At 41.0% G+C, this 13,168-nt stretch overlaps 1 protein-coding gene across 1 annotated transcript in view; it reads right to left on the bottom strand.

Annotated features, from left to right (window-relative positions):
* Positions 1-13,168, bottom strand: part of RTKN2 (rhotekin 2) — a 210,112-nt gene that overhangs the window by 181,359 nt on the left and 15,585 nt on the right. Inside the window, exons 5-9 of the mRNA XM_052799817.1 lie at positions 10,792-12,542; positions 8,350-10,680; positions 4,869-7,362; positions 3,285-4,198; positions 599-738 (exon numbers count right to left, since the gene is read on the bottom strand). The gene's annotated coding sequence lies outside the window, so the exon portion shown is untranslated. The remainder of the gene's footprint in view (positions 1-598; positions 739-3,284; positions 4,199-4,868; positions 7,363-8,349; positions 10,681-10,791; positions 12,543-13,168) is intronic.

Genomic DNA, 13,168 nt, shown 5'->3' with positions numbered 1-13,168 from the left:
GTTTGACTGGCTCTGAAACACCCAGCTGTGTGGTGTGACGTGGCCCTTTATCTCCGGGTGGGAATGGGATTTTGTGCATTTTCATTCTAAACACATAAAGCAGGTAGCTAGATGAAATACGGCACAGTCAGGCTCTGAAAAGGCTTCTTGTAGGTGTGAAGACTGCAAAAGACATACATCATTCTTCACTTAACACTTCATTGATGATTGACTTGTGGATTGTTCTCCCTCTGACAAATTCTAACTATTCTTTTTAAATGGGAATTTTGACCAGAGTAATTGAGATGTCTTTAAACATAGATTTGGCATAAAGACTGCAATGGCAGTGAGATGCCATCCTGGCTGGGCTTGTACCTACCCTGTGGCTGAGGCAGAACAGCAAATGCCTGTGTCAGCTACAGTTGGAAAGAAAAAGGGTTTCTGTTTGAGTTAGCACACAGTGTGAGGCAGCCAGGCACTGACTGCTCCACTAGGCTCCCCAAGCTTAGGAGAGCATCCCTCAACAACCAGCTTTTAAAAGATCAGTCACATTCAAGAACATGCCACCAGCTGAAATAGGCTTATTATGCAATATGAATACTTTGAGGGCACTACTTACAGCACTTTGTCCTGTACAACTCCTTATAGGATCCTATTTCCAAGGCTTTTAAATTAGCCAGGCTGTCTAGACCAAGTTCTGTATGTCCCGCAGATAGATACACCACAAACCAAAAGCAGCAGGAGAACACTGTCTCTTCCCTGCAAGGATTTCATAAATAATAAAAATCAGTGTACAAAAGATGGGAGAAGAATATCAAGCGCACAAAACATTCATGACTTACACCTAGCACAAATGTGTGCAAACACATCAATTGACTTTCTTTTCACTTGGTCCACATTTGACCTTGCAATGTTCAGTCAAGCAATAGAACAGCTTCAACTACAAAGTCATCTTTCCAATAATGTTTTTCAATTGATGATATGCTCCCACACTTAAATTAACCAGGCTTTTAACTACCCTTTAACCTAACTTTTCATATAGGTATAATACCAGAATGGTAGGGAAAAGAAAATATTATATATTTAATATAAACATGTATTTTAATAATAGACAGCACATGTCAAAGTCAACAAATCACAGAGCTCAGGCAATGCAATGTAGTACATGTTTTCCTTCCATGTTATTGGTTTCTTAATTTAGCAAACAGGGGATTTTTGACTGCATTTAAAGAGGAAATCAGCAAATCAATACTAAATTTTATGTAGAAGGGAGAAGCATAAAAGTACTGAAGTTACCACAGAAACAAATTTAAGCAAACTAGTGCTACAAATCAAGAAATTAGGCAGAAAGAAAATTAAATGTCTTCAAAATTATTGATTTATGATACTATGTCAAGCTTGGGACATAATTACTTATTATCTTGCAGCTCCTATTCCTTCAACACTTAGATTAATTTTATTCATGTCTTTCTAATAAAGGGCGACTCAGCTAAGTTCAAGTAGTGAACAGTAAGACAATACTCTGTTACATTTGCCTCTCCCCTGAGAAGTAGGGAGCACATTTGATGTCAAATTATTCCATGCACAGGGAACACTGCAATACTGGGTACATACAACCTCACCACGGATTACAGGATTAGACTTCTATGTATACCCTGGAGCAGTCTAATAAATTTAAATTAAACAGCCATCAAGCAGACAGGGGCAGTGTTTTTAGTCTTGCCCTAGAGTACAGCAAGAAACATACTGCACTCTGTATTTGCCTTATTACTGAGCTCCTCCTGCCAAGAAGCAAGTTTTCCTAAATACCAAAAGCAGACAGAGAACTTTGAAGGTTTAATCTTTATGCAATTTTAGCTGGACATCAGCAATGACCATTTCTTCAATAGTGCACAGTGCAAAGGGTTGGTGCTTTCACTGCAGGACTCTAATCTGATAAGGAGGCAAGACTCGAGCCAAATCTCGGCAAAAAGGGAAAGAAGAAATAGTACGTCTTCCTCTTTTTTTTTTTCTTCCTCTACACAGAACATTGCCAAACTGGCCTTTAGTGTAAGTTCAGCTCACAGAAATAATTCTTGAAAGCCCATTGGTGGAGAGTCTGTTTCCTTCTCCTTTCAGGTTGAAAAGGAAACTTTCTGTGAGTTTACTGTAATGGAGTGTTTGTCTGTATCAGAAACAGCCTGACCTCTCCAGCCACAAGATTAAATACCAGCAGCCCACTCTGTCACTAGTTCACTATTAGGAAATTACATGGGAGGAAAGACACAACACAAAATTCACAGGGAAAAAAAAAAAGAAAGAAAAAAAAAAAGACATCAGCAGTGGTGGGAGTGAATGAACAAGCTTAGTAACAAAGCCAGTAAAAAGGAAAATACCCTCTGGCCAATTGATAATAAAAGGTTACTTGAGGCAAAGGGTCAGATCCTGAGCAGTATAAAGTGGCCCAGCTTCTCCAGCCTCAGCAATGTGACAGAGATTTATAGCAGCTGCAAAAAGCCCCAGGAGACCGAAAAACCCACCTATAAAAATGGAATTGGAGGCCCACATTTTGAGAAGCTTCCACTCACTTTTAGCACCAGACTGAGGTACAGAGGTGACTCTGAGGGTTTGTTTCTGCAGGGGAGTTCCTGTGAAGTAAGCTGAAGTGTGAATTTACACTGCATTTACTGCTGGGTCTTTAAGTAGGCTGTAAATTCATACCCTAGCCTATTTTGCAGGGATTTCCCCAAGTAGATAAGCCCTAAATTGGCCTCCTAATCATGGAGGTAGACAAAATAAATAGATGTTTTCAAAACTGCAGACCCACACAGGAATATCTCTATTGCTTGCAGGGGCGAGTGGGTACCGGATAGTATATATTGTATTGTAGTCCTGCAAGTGCATGCTGCCCTTCTTTCCTCCACTGACTCCCAAAGCCCCCTCCAATCACCTCTCTCAACAACCCCCCACTTCAAGAAACACTTTTGAAACCCCTGGCCCTGTCCCAGCTTCATCCCAGATTTCTATAACTTGGCCCCTGGCTCTTCCATTCACCATTCCAGTTCTACTTCTGGAGGTCCATGTTCTCCTTACCTACTTTCCCCTGACCCTCAGGGGGAGCAGTAAAACTGTCCTGGTGCAAAGGTGTTTCCTCCTACCAGTTCCTTGCCTCTGAACCAACCTAACCATGTCCTGTCCATTCACGCCTCACCCATTCCCTAAAGCGCTGGATCTTTGGGTTAATGAATGCCCTTTGAAACCTCCTTCAGAAACATAAGGTTAACTCTATGCTGACAAATGCCAAGAAGCTGGGCAAGATTACTCACACTTTCTTGGCTGACAGATGCTTTTACATGCAGCCGAATGGGGGGCCAGAGGCCTTCAGCAGGAGACAGAGGAAGCAGCTAGTATGGTCACAGCTTCATCACGGTCCTCAGGCTGGGCGGTTTGGTCTTGAGCAGGCATGGGTGAGCAGCTTGGACTGCACGAGGCCTGTGCTGTTTCCCTGGGAGCTGCAGTGAGGCTGTAATAGAGCAAAGCATTTAGGCCTTGGCTAATCTGGGACTGTGCACTGCTTTAACAGCTGCCTGTGCTGTTCTGCTGTGCTGGATCAGGCACTCGCTGGACCAGTGTCAACTGAGTCCCACCTGTGGCCATACCTCTCTAACACAGTGACAGCACCATACCCTGAAGGATCCTTTTCAAGAAGTCAATTTAGTAATACCCTCTGTCACCTGTTGCAAACATCAGGTTTCTCAAAAGCAGCTTGGAACACTCTCCTTCAATGAAATCCCTGTATTTGCAAAGCATGAAAAAGAAAGTCATTTAACACTTAGAAGTTGGAGCCCTAAGAACAATGAGGGAAGCAAAAAGGCATAAATCATCTCTTGATATCAGCAGAAGGAACCAGCCACAGTGAACAGTTATCCCATACACTACAGTATTCCATACCGTCCTTATCTGCTGGAGCAGGTAACAGCAGTCTGAAGAACAGGAACCACCTGCTAGCAGGTACAAGAGTGAAAAAGCTATCCGAGAGACGCAGGTCACAGAGCAGTGATCCTTCCAGCACTTGCCTAAGTATAAGTTTCATCTTTGATGCTTATGAAGATTCTGCACAATAAGCATCTCTGAGCACAGAAAGAGATCAGCACTCTTTAAGAGCTAAAGTCTATGCTGCAGACCGTTTCTTCCATTCCATTCCCTCATGCTTGCTTTGTGCCCCTTTTCTCTGTACCGTCTGCAAACATTTGTGCAATTGAGTTGTACCAGCAAAAGCACTTAAAGAAAGCCAGTGTCTGAGCTTCACAGAACAGTCTTCAGGAAAACTGAAGTTTATATTGGAAGTATCTGTGCTTTCATCCAAACAGAAAGCACCAACAATACAACAAGAGCACCCAAACCCCACCAGACCAACACTATGATTAACAATAGCTCACAAAACACTGTTTCACATCAATCCACAGAGTTAAAAAAGTAATAGCAATTTTGAAATGTACATAAACAACAGAGAATAGCAATTGTACCATCAACATGCTGCAAGTAGAAGAGAAGGTTGGATACTCTGGAAAAATTCTTCTGTGTGAATTATTCACTTAGCTGAAATAATTTCTCTTTCCTTTTCATCTTACCCTGTTCAGGAAGAAAACCATATATTTGAATATGGGATACCATATAGTATCCTCCACATGCAGTACAGCACTTGCTTCCCACTCCAGAACAAGACATTCAAACTGGGCCAGGCATGTTAGAAAATGGAGTGCAAAAAGGTGGTTGTGTTTTACATTCTGAAATGTGAAAATCTGAGGTTTCAGAGATGAGTATGGATGTTATGTTGATCTTGCATCACTGACTTCAGCAATGCAATCTATCGTCAACGATTCCAAAGCCACAGCAGCAAGGACACTTACCTGCTTCCCTATGGGCTCCACATGCAATATGTCCACTATGACCAGACTCAATCTCATGCACGGCCAAGATGACACAGTAGTAGTGCCATGTGGAGGTGGACAGAGAGCCACTCGTCAAGTCACAACGCACGTAGCAATGGCTGCACCAGCTCCCTCCTGACTGCTCTACTCAAAGGTTGTGCTAGAAAGTAAAAAAGCACCCTATGTGATCATGTTATGAAACCTTGTCTCATTGCACGTATGCAAAACAAGGCTGAACTTCCACTGCAAAGACAACCTTAGTTCAGACACTTTGCAGCTGCTGAACACTTGGTGACCTGAATATTTGTTAATCAACTGTAATGTTATTAGCATACCCATACCTCTGCATCCTGCATTTTGGATGCCCTGTACCATTTAAAAAGTACTAGTATTTGAAAAGAAGGACGGCCCCATGCAACCTTACCTCAGCCCACAGCCTCAGGCAACCTCTGCAGATTCTGAGATAGGCAACAAATTACTGGAGTACAGGGAGAAAATTAGGGACATATAGAGAGTAGTGTAAAAAAGAAAGCAGACAATGGGGGTCCCTGCATGAAGGGGACTCTGAAATAAACCTGTACATACCAGTATTTCTCTCTGCTGGGTGACAAGAAGACACAGGGTGTGAAGGGAGTAATGCTGTGTTTTCACAGAGGTAAACTGTAATAGGTTTCTATCTCAGGTCTCAAACCTATTAGACCAATATTTTGTTTACTCATATGATGTATTGTTTGGGATAATGTATCTATATAAATGTATGAACTTTTGAAAGAACATTTTATGGTTTTAATTTTCAGGGTATAATTTCTTTCGTTTGTAGCTTTCCCAGGCTATAGATTTCCTGTCTAGCATCTCTCTCTCAGTGTTTAAAACTCCAGAGCCAAGCTACTCTAAGTCCTTACTGAGCCTACCACTTACACGGTAACAGGGATAACCACCAGCATATTCCCTAAAAAGGGCACCCCAGAGAATTCAGTCATCAACAAGCATCCAGCAAGGCAAAGGAACAAGACCCTTCACATTAATTTAACAACATACTATCCCCTGAAATCGTTGTCAATACTAATCTATTTATCTAGAAACTAAACAAATGCATATGGGTTTCCTTTGCAATGGCATAGTGATTAACCCTTAGAACATTGCAGGCAGGGCATATTTCTCAAATAAAAATCAGACCTTATTAAACCTCAATGGAAATTCCACACAAACACACAGCATCAAAAAGCCAGGAGCATGTAAGAATTCAGTCTTAGTTTTAGTCAAAATTCAGTGATTCCTTTTCAATTGCTTTGGTTGCAATGTTTTCAGGAGCATAGAGAACTGTCCCTTGAGAGCTAACCAGTAAAAAGAGCACGGCTCTCCTTACACCGTCATGTAGTAGGGAGGCCTTCGTGCCCTGCTAAATGTAAAATATTTTAGAAAAACAAAACCAGGAAGCAAACTGGGATTTGGTCAAGAGTTCATGCTGGCTGAATCACTGTGGTGTGGAAACCACCAGCTCTAAAGATGGAAAGTCCGGAGCCATTCACTCCCTCAAAGAAAGGAAAAAAAAAAAAAAAAAAAAGGCCTATTTGGCTTTCTGGTAAGCTCCCCCAACATCTGAAACGCAGGAGAGGCTACCTATAGACAGGTGCCTTGACCTTTTTCTTCCTCATCTCCCTCTGAGCACAGCCAGCAATTTGATCTGCATCATAGTTTTTCCTATTGGGTGCAGTGAGAATTGTCTAAATGTCACTCCCTGACTCAACATGCAGAAATGCTGTAGGGTCATGGCACTGCTTCTTCCCTCCACATCCTGCACCTATTGCCCTCTTCTGCCTTTCCCCACGAAAAAAAAGAATTTTACATGCTTTGCAGATTGAACATGGCCAGTTTCTAAGCAGAGATTCGTTCAGACTTCTCTGGATTGCCTTTTGTTATCTGAGAGCTTCAAAGGAAATATTGCTCAGAAGCTATTAAGGCCAACTGTTCTTGGACAACGACATGCAACAATCAGCATATTTAGCGAGCCAACACAGTCATTTTGAAATCCTAACTTTGTTAAAATTTATCTTCACAACTGCTGACAAGATCTAGTAAAGACATTTGTGTTCTGCTCGTGCATTTTGTCGTCTTTCATAAGCCAAAATCTCATTAGCAAATCATTTTAGCAAAGTTCAAAAGCCAAACTGTTGTGTATGCCCATTGCTTGTAGCAAGGATAACAGTTCTTGGCAATAACCTATTGTCCATACATTTTTTGCTTTCCTGGTTTTCAAAGTACTGGCATACATAAACATGCTATACTTAGGTACTAAACACATTTGTCTCAGCTAATCATCACATTATTTGACATAATCCTGTCACTAAAGCTAAAAATCCTATCAGCTTTCTGATAACATTCAGGCTCACCTGATGGCTGTATCTGCAGCAGCGTTTTTGGCTGTGCTGGATGGGACGACCAAGAGCCACAGCAAGAAAGGAATAGAACTGTGCTGCAGAACAAAAGGAGAGCTAGTCCAGCAGCTAAACATCATAAGCTGAGGAAACCCAAGATCAGTTCTGCAACATATTTCCTTACACAGACTTATCTACATCATTTATTCTCTCCTGCCTCTGCTCTGTAAAGTGGTACTTTTACATAACAGGCTCTGTGAGAATAAATACAGCATGAAGTGGCACAGTGACAGGGAATGTGGAAATACCTCTGACTCTATGATAACTTCCCATTAGCAACCAGTCATTTTTAACACTCAAAAGTGAATGATTCCAGAGAATGTTACAGTGGAAGTGACTCACAAAAGACTGAAGAATCAACAGTTTCCTGAACTGAATTCAGTTTTGTGAGTGTAAGTTTTAAAGGGTTCATTTACCACAGTGATTCCATTTGGAAAGCAGTCTTTGAAAATTATAAGCAGCTTTCTACAGAGCAAACCACCAGCTAGCAGCAATGTTATTTCATAGCACTGGACACAACGACCAAGGACGCCTTTCAACACAGCAAAGCATGTTCCAGGATGTCTTGAGAAAAAGACCTATAAAAACTGCGCATCAAAAACCTGGGACCCTTGTGCATTATTTTTGCACACTTCTTAATGGAGCTGGTGTTACAAAGTGCTTCTAGCCCTATCAAAATTTCACAGGCAATACGTCAAGAGGGAATCCATCCTGAAATACTAAATTACAGTAACCTTAAGATAGACACCAACTTTCCCGAAGTATTCTTTATCCTGAGGAGAAGGCAGACAATGCAAAGCTTTAGCTAACTTCACTGTCACCTTGCATATATCTAAAAGGCATTTTTGTCCCTTCTGGAGGGAACTTACTCACTGGATAATATTGTTTCATTGGACAAAACCATGCCACAATCCTCCTTTTAAGATGTATGTTAAGGGAACCGCATATTTTTCTTTTTTTTTTTTAAGGACACCTACACATCCTTGCATCAATCATTCTCCCTTTCTCTTTCCTGGAGGGCTTACCCTGCACCACAGCTCCTGCTGACCTCTTCAGGTGCTGTACTCCCTTGGGCTTTCACTGCTCTCAGCTCCACACGCTGCCAGCATCTGCAACATAAACTAGTGCATTCTGAGTATTCCCTCTGCCCTGTCCCATGTCACCACTCCCACCGTAAAGTTTGGCAGGGCACATCTACATTAGCGTTCAAGTTTGGAGCAGCAGTGCGCTTTTGAAGCCAGCCCCTCAAATGCCCCACTTACTGTGCTTTGCTTTGCATCATGGAGCGGTCCCCAAGTGCGCAGACCAGATTCCTTTCAGACAAAACTAAGCTGGAAGAGGTACCCCGACAGCACAGGCAAAGCACACCAGCTGCACGCACCATGCAGTCCAGGGGACCTCACCAGAGCTGCAGCTCTTCAGGTCCACTCCTAGTTGCTACTATACTTGCTTGTGGAGAAATCGCCTTGGAGTATCAGACATACGTTCTCCTTCAGAGAAACTTAACAAACCCTTTCTACTCTGTATGTACAACCACCCAAAACTCACATTGTTCCCCCTCCATCCTCCTAAAAAAGCAGCTTGCTGCCTGTCTTTTCAGATATTTACCCAACCAGCACCTCCAGCAGACCATAACATTTGAATTGTTACTATTTTGGACTAGTTTTTGTTAAAACTGTCTGTCATCATTTAGGTCCTTGCTCACCTGCTAGTATTCTGTCACCCAGCTCTTCCCTTTCACCTATTTCTACTCTTCCTTTCTTTCTTTTGGACTCTCTTGTTCTGTTTTATGATTTCAGTTACAAATAAAGTTCGAACTCATTGCTAACACCAAATTCATCTGAAATAACTCCTTCATCTTCTGTGATTTCTTTGATTTTATGTGACTTAATTTCTATGCAAGTTCTACCGGTACAACCTCAAATTTCATGTTATCTATAGCGAAATCATCTCCTCTTATTTCTCAGTTAACCACAGCATGGTCTTTTTCTTTGTGGGCAACCCAGGACCTGCGGAACTGAATGGAAGGACCTCAGCTGACTGCAACAGGGAGTCCCCTAAAGGCACTTAATGAAGTCATTCAAAGAACTGATGCTATTTATGTTAAATTTCATGACTATACGGCATTCAGAGATAACCATGTATGTTCTGTGTTTTGTGAATACATTTTTTCCTATTATACAATCTGAAAAAATAATGGTTTTGTTCTAATGTAATTGTGAGAATCAAATTTATATACAAGACCTTTAGAAAACAGAGACCCACCTCTAAATGCAAAGAACAAACATTTGCATTACCTATTTATATTAAAATATGCAGAAATTTCCAAAGTATTCAGTCAACTTATAAATTTTTATAACTTCTTCAAATTGTTAACATTTTTTTAACACACAGCATTATTTCAGCTTTGTGGAAGGCTCAATAACAATCTTTCTGGTCTGGAAAAAAGGAAAGAACATTATAATAAAGAATGCAGAATAAATAAAAACAAAACAGTACAAGCCGTACATCCACACATACAAAGACAACTTTCATGGTGAGCTATAAGCAATTATAATAACACAATGTGCTGCATGTTGATTTCACCAGTGAAAAGAATTTCTCCAGTTATTGAAGTCTTTCCTGGCAGAATTTCAGAAAAAAAAATTCTGACATTCTCCCAATCTGACTTCTGTGCAATGCAAGTCATGCACATTTTAAACACCGATGAATAATACTGCCTTTCTTCTGTGAACTGTTAACAGCTGTAGAAACTATTATAGCCCGCTTAAAATCATGTCTCTGTAGTCAATACTCTCCAGACACTTAGCAATACTAAAGCTATTCCTGGGGCTAAACTAGAATTGCTATGTGAGTACAAAGTTTGATTTATGTTGAAATGAAACAACAAACATCTGATCTTTCCTTTTGTTAAATAGCCATTCATATAAACACAAGTATCAGCTGCATAACTAGAAAATGATGTACCAAATTTACAGAAATTAGACAAAGGAAGACCACCCACAGTTACCTTCAAGAAATAAAAATTTGTCAGAGGGTGAAAGATTGCTGGTGAAGGTACTTTATACAGTTGTGGCTGGCCTAATGTCCTCATGGTGAGGCTGTGGTTTATGAGAGTGATGTTTCATGAATCTAATTTTTCAAGTCTTCTGAAACACACAAAATTGATCAGCAGCCCAGTACCATATCTTCACAATGCTCATCATCAGCTGCTCTCAGACTGATCACACAGTGGACTGCCTAATAAAATTGTCCAGATGCATCCAAGAGGAAGTCAAGGTCTCTGTGTGCTAATGTTATTCTTTCGCATCCCAAAGCACAGGTGGGAACAGGAGAAATGCTCAGTTGTGGTTCCTCTGACATTTTTTAAATGATGATTGGGAAGAGAGAGGAAAAGATGCAAGTGGAACAAAAGCAAACCTTAAAATACATGTAAAAGTTCAGATACATTCTATGAATTCACGTACATTACTAACATGTGCTGAAAATAGTTTTGATTCCTCACTCCAACAAACTGCCACCAAAGTTCCTTTATTTTTTTTATACATCTTCACCTTTCAAGAAATGAAAACACAGGAGTAAATACAATCAGATTTGTGGAGAGTTTGTGATCTCTGACAAATATAGCAATTAATTTGACCAGTAGCAATAATAAAGTGAGGGTTAAGCTAACTTGAAGTAAGAAACTCTTCCTCCAGAAGAGTACCACAAATGGATCAGGAAGATTTTAACAGCCTCAAATTAATGCTCCGACTTCTGCTAGATTAATTTTAAGTCTTTAGCTGTTAAAGTATCTAGAAAGGTGAAAGATAAGCTAATTGTTCAGCTCATTACTAGTTTTTCTTCTGTCAGTAAATTACCTTTTTTAAAGCATCACATTTGCATCTTCTAATCAGAGCTCTTAGGGAAGTTTCAGTGTGCACCAGTATTTCCCCATGTTAAACCGGTACGCCTCCACCTTCTGCAGCAGACATGCAAGCACTAGAATAGCCTGTCTGCCCTTCAGCTGCCCCAGATTTCATCAAACAGAGCCATCCATACACAGTCCCAGTGCTTGGCTGGGGAAAATGCTACCGGGTCATGCCTATGGCAAATTCAGTGTTGCTTTCCAAAAAGCTGCTGCTGTTAGTTCCACCAGCTAATCTTCACTCTGGGAACAGCCTTTACTGAAAATGCACATGCCTGTGCACATGAAAGTGCAGCTGCCCAAGGACAGGAACTCACTCTCACTAAAACCTGCACTCTCACTAAAACCACCACTGCTGTAATGGGACTGTGCAAGACTGAGGACTCCAGAGGCAAAACAAAGTTTGAAATTCCAAATGCAGACCTAACACACAGCAGAACTGCTGTAATTCTCTCTACTTTTGGGTCAAATTCAAGTTCTTATGCTGGGCTTGAGACCACTGTTATTTTTGGGAAAACTCCTTTTGACTTTGCTCAAGACCCCAGTTAGCATTTACACAGTCCTATCCCAGGATGCTCCCAATCCTTCTGCTTTTCCTGCTCCCTACTCACTTCACTCACTTCCATCTCCTTTTCTTCCCCCTGCTTTGAGCCTCACTCCATGCTGCCCTCTGGGCTAAGATCTCTCTCCCTGGGAAGGCTTTGGATGTTGTATCTCCACAAATCTGGGATAACACTCGGGTTCAATAAGAGTAAAGCTGACCCATATCATTGAGTCTCTCTTGCCAAGTATCCTCTGTCCTTCCTCCTGCCTCTTTGAACAATCTCATCCTGTCTTTATTTAGCATCTGTAACTTCACTCCCTTATTCTCCTTAGCTGTTAGCCTACATTTCATATTTGCTAATTTTGCCATACTTAGACTGAGAGCTCCTACAGGCAGAGTACAAAGTTGTTGGATTTTTCCTTCCTTTGCCTATAAAATGGTGTGCTATTTAAATGTTTTCCCATAACAATGGAAAGACATGATCAGTTTCCAACACTAAAGCATATGGAAGGAGAAGGTGTGCACACAAGGGGCAAGGGGACCTGCTATTTTCTTAAATTTTAATAGGTACCTAAGAAATAACTTTTTTTCTCCAAAAACACTGACCATATATAATGCAAAAAGATACTGTTTAGAAAAAAAGCATAAAAAAAGGCACCAAGGTTACTAGTAGCCATCATATCCTTTGGTCTGGGAATTTCAGCTGAGCTCCGATTCTTAATTCAGCACAGTCACAAGGCAACGCTGCAATTACAATCCTCCAGGGACTGCAAATGAAAAAAAGTTACGTTCAAATCAACCGATTTCCAAGGTCACACACTTGAGATCAGGGCAGCAGGGAACCAAACAGCCTTACAAAACTTACAAAATAAGTACAAAACATGCAACTAGGAAGTTCTCACAGGTATTGTCTTAACAACAACCTGATTTGCTAAATTCAGTGGTCAGTAGCTCCACTGAACAGAGTAAGAAAAATTAGGCTGTGAGTTACAAGGGCAGATAATTTACAATGGGAGGCTGACAGCAGACCACGTGGTAAATTAAGTGGCTGGGACTGCAGACAAGCTTAGAAAGAGGGTGAAGCAATGGCTATTTTGAGAATCCCTATTGGGCACAAAACAGCATTCTGCTACAGAGTGCTGATGACATACATGAAACACACTAATGGCTGCGACATAGGCAGAAAAAGTCAAATAACCTTTCGATATAAAAAACAGATTTCAAGTTATTTCATCCATCACAAAAGAGAAATGAAACAGAAAAATCTCCAGCATGTAGGCACGCCGTAAATGTGAGAACAGAGCTTTCCACCAATGGATCAGGAAGATCTGATCCTTGGCACTAGTTCTGGAAGGAGAAATCTTTTAGACAGGTTACCTTCTTACCTGCCTAT

Source organism: Harpia harpyja, chromosome 10 (genome assembly GCF_026419915.1).
Source record: "Harpia harpyja isolate bHarHar1 chromosome 10, bHarHar1 primary haplotype, whole genome shotgun sequence".
NCBI classification, from domain to species: domain Eukaryota; kingdom Metazoa; phylum Chordata; class Aves; order Accipitriformes; family Accipitridae; genus Harpia; species Harpia harpyja.
The sequence above is the reverse complement of the archived record's forward strand: the minus strand, read 5'-3'. Positions and strand labels throughout refer to the sequence as shown.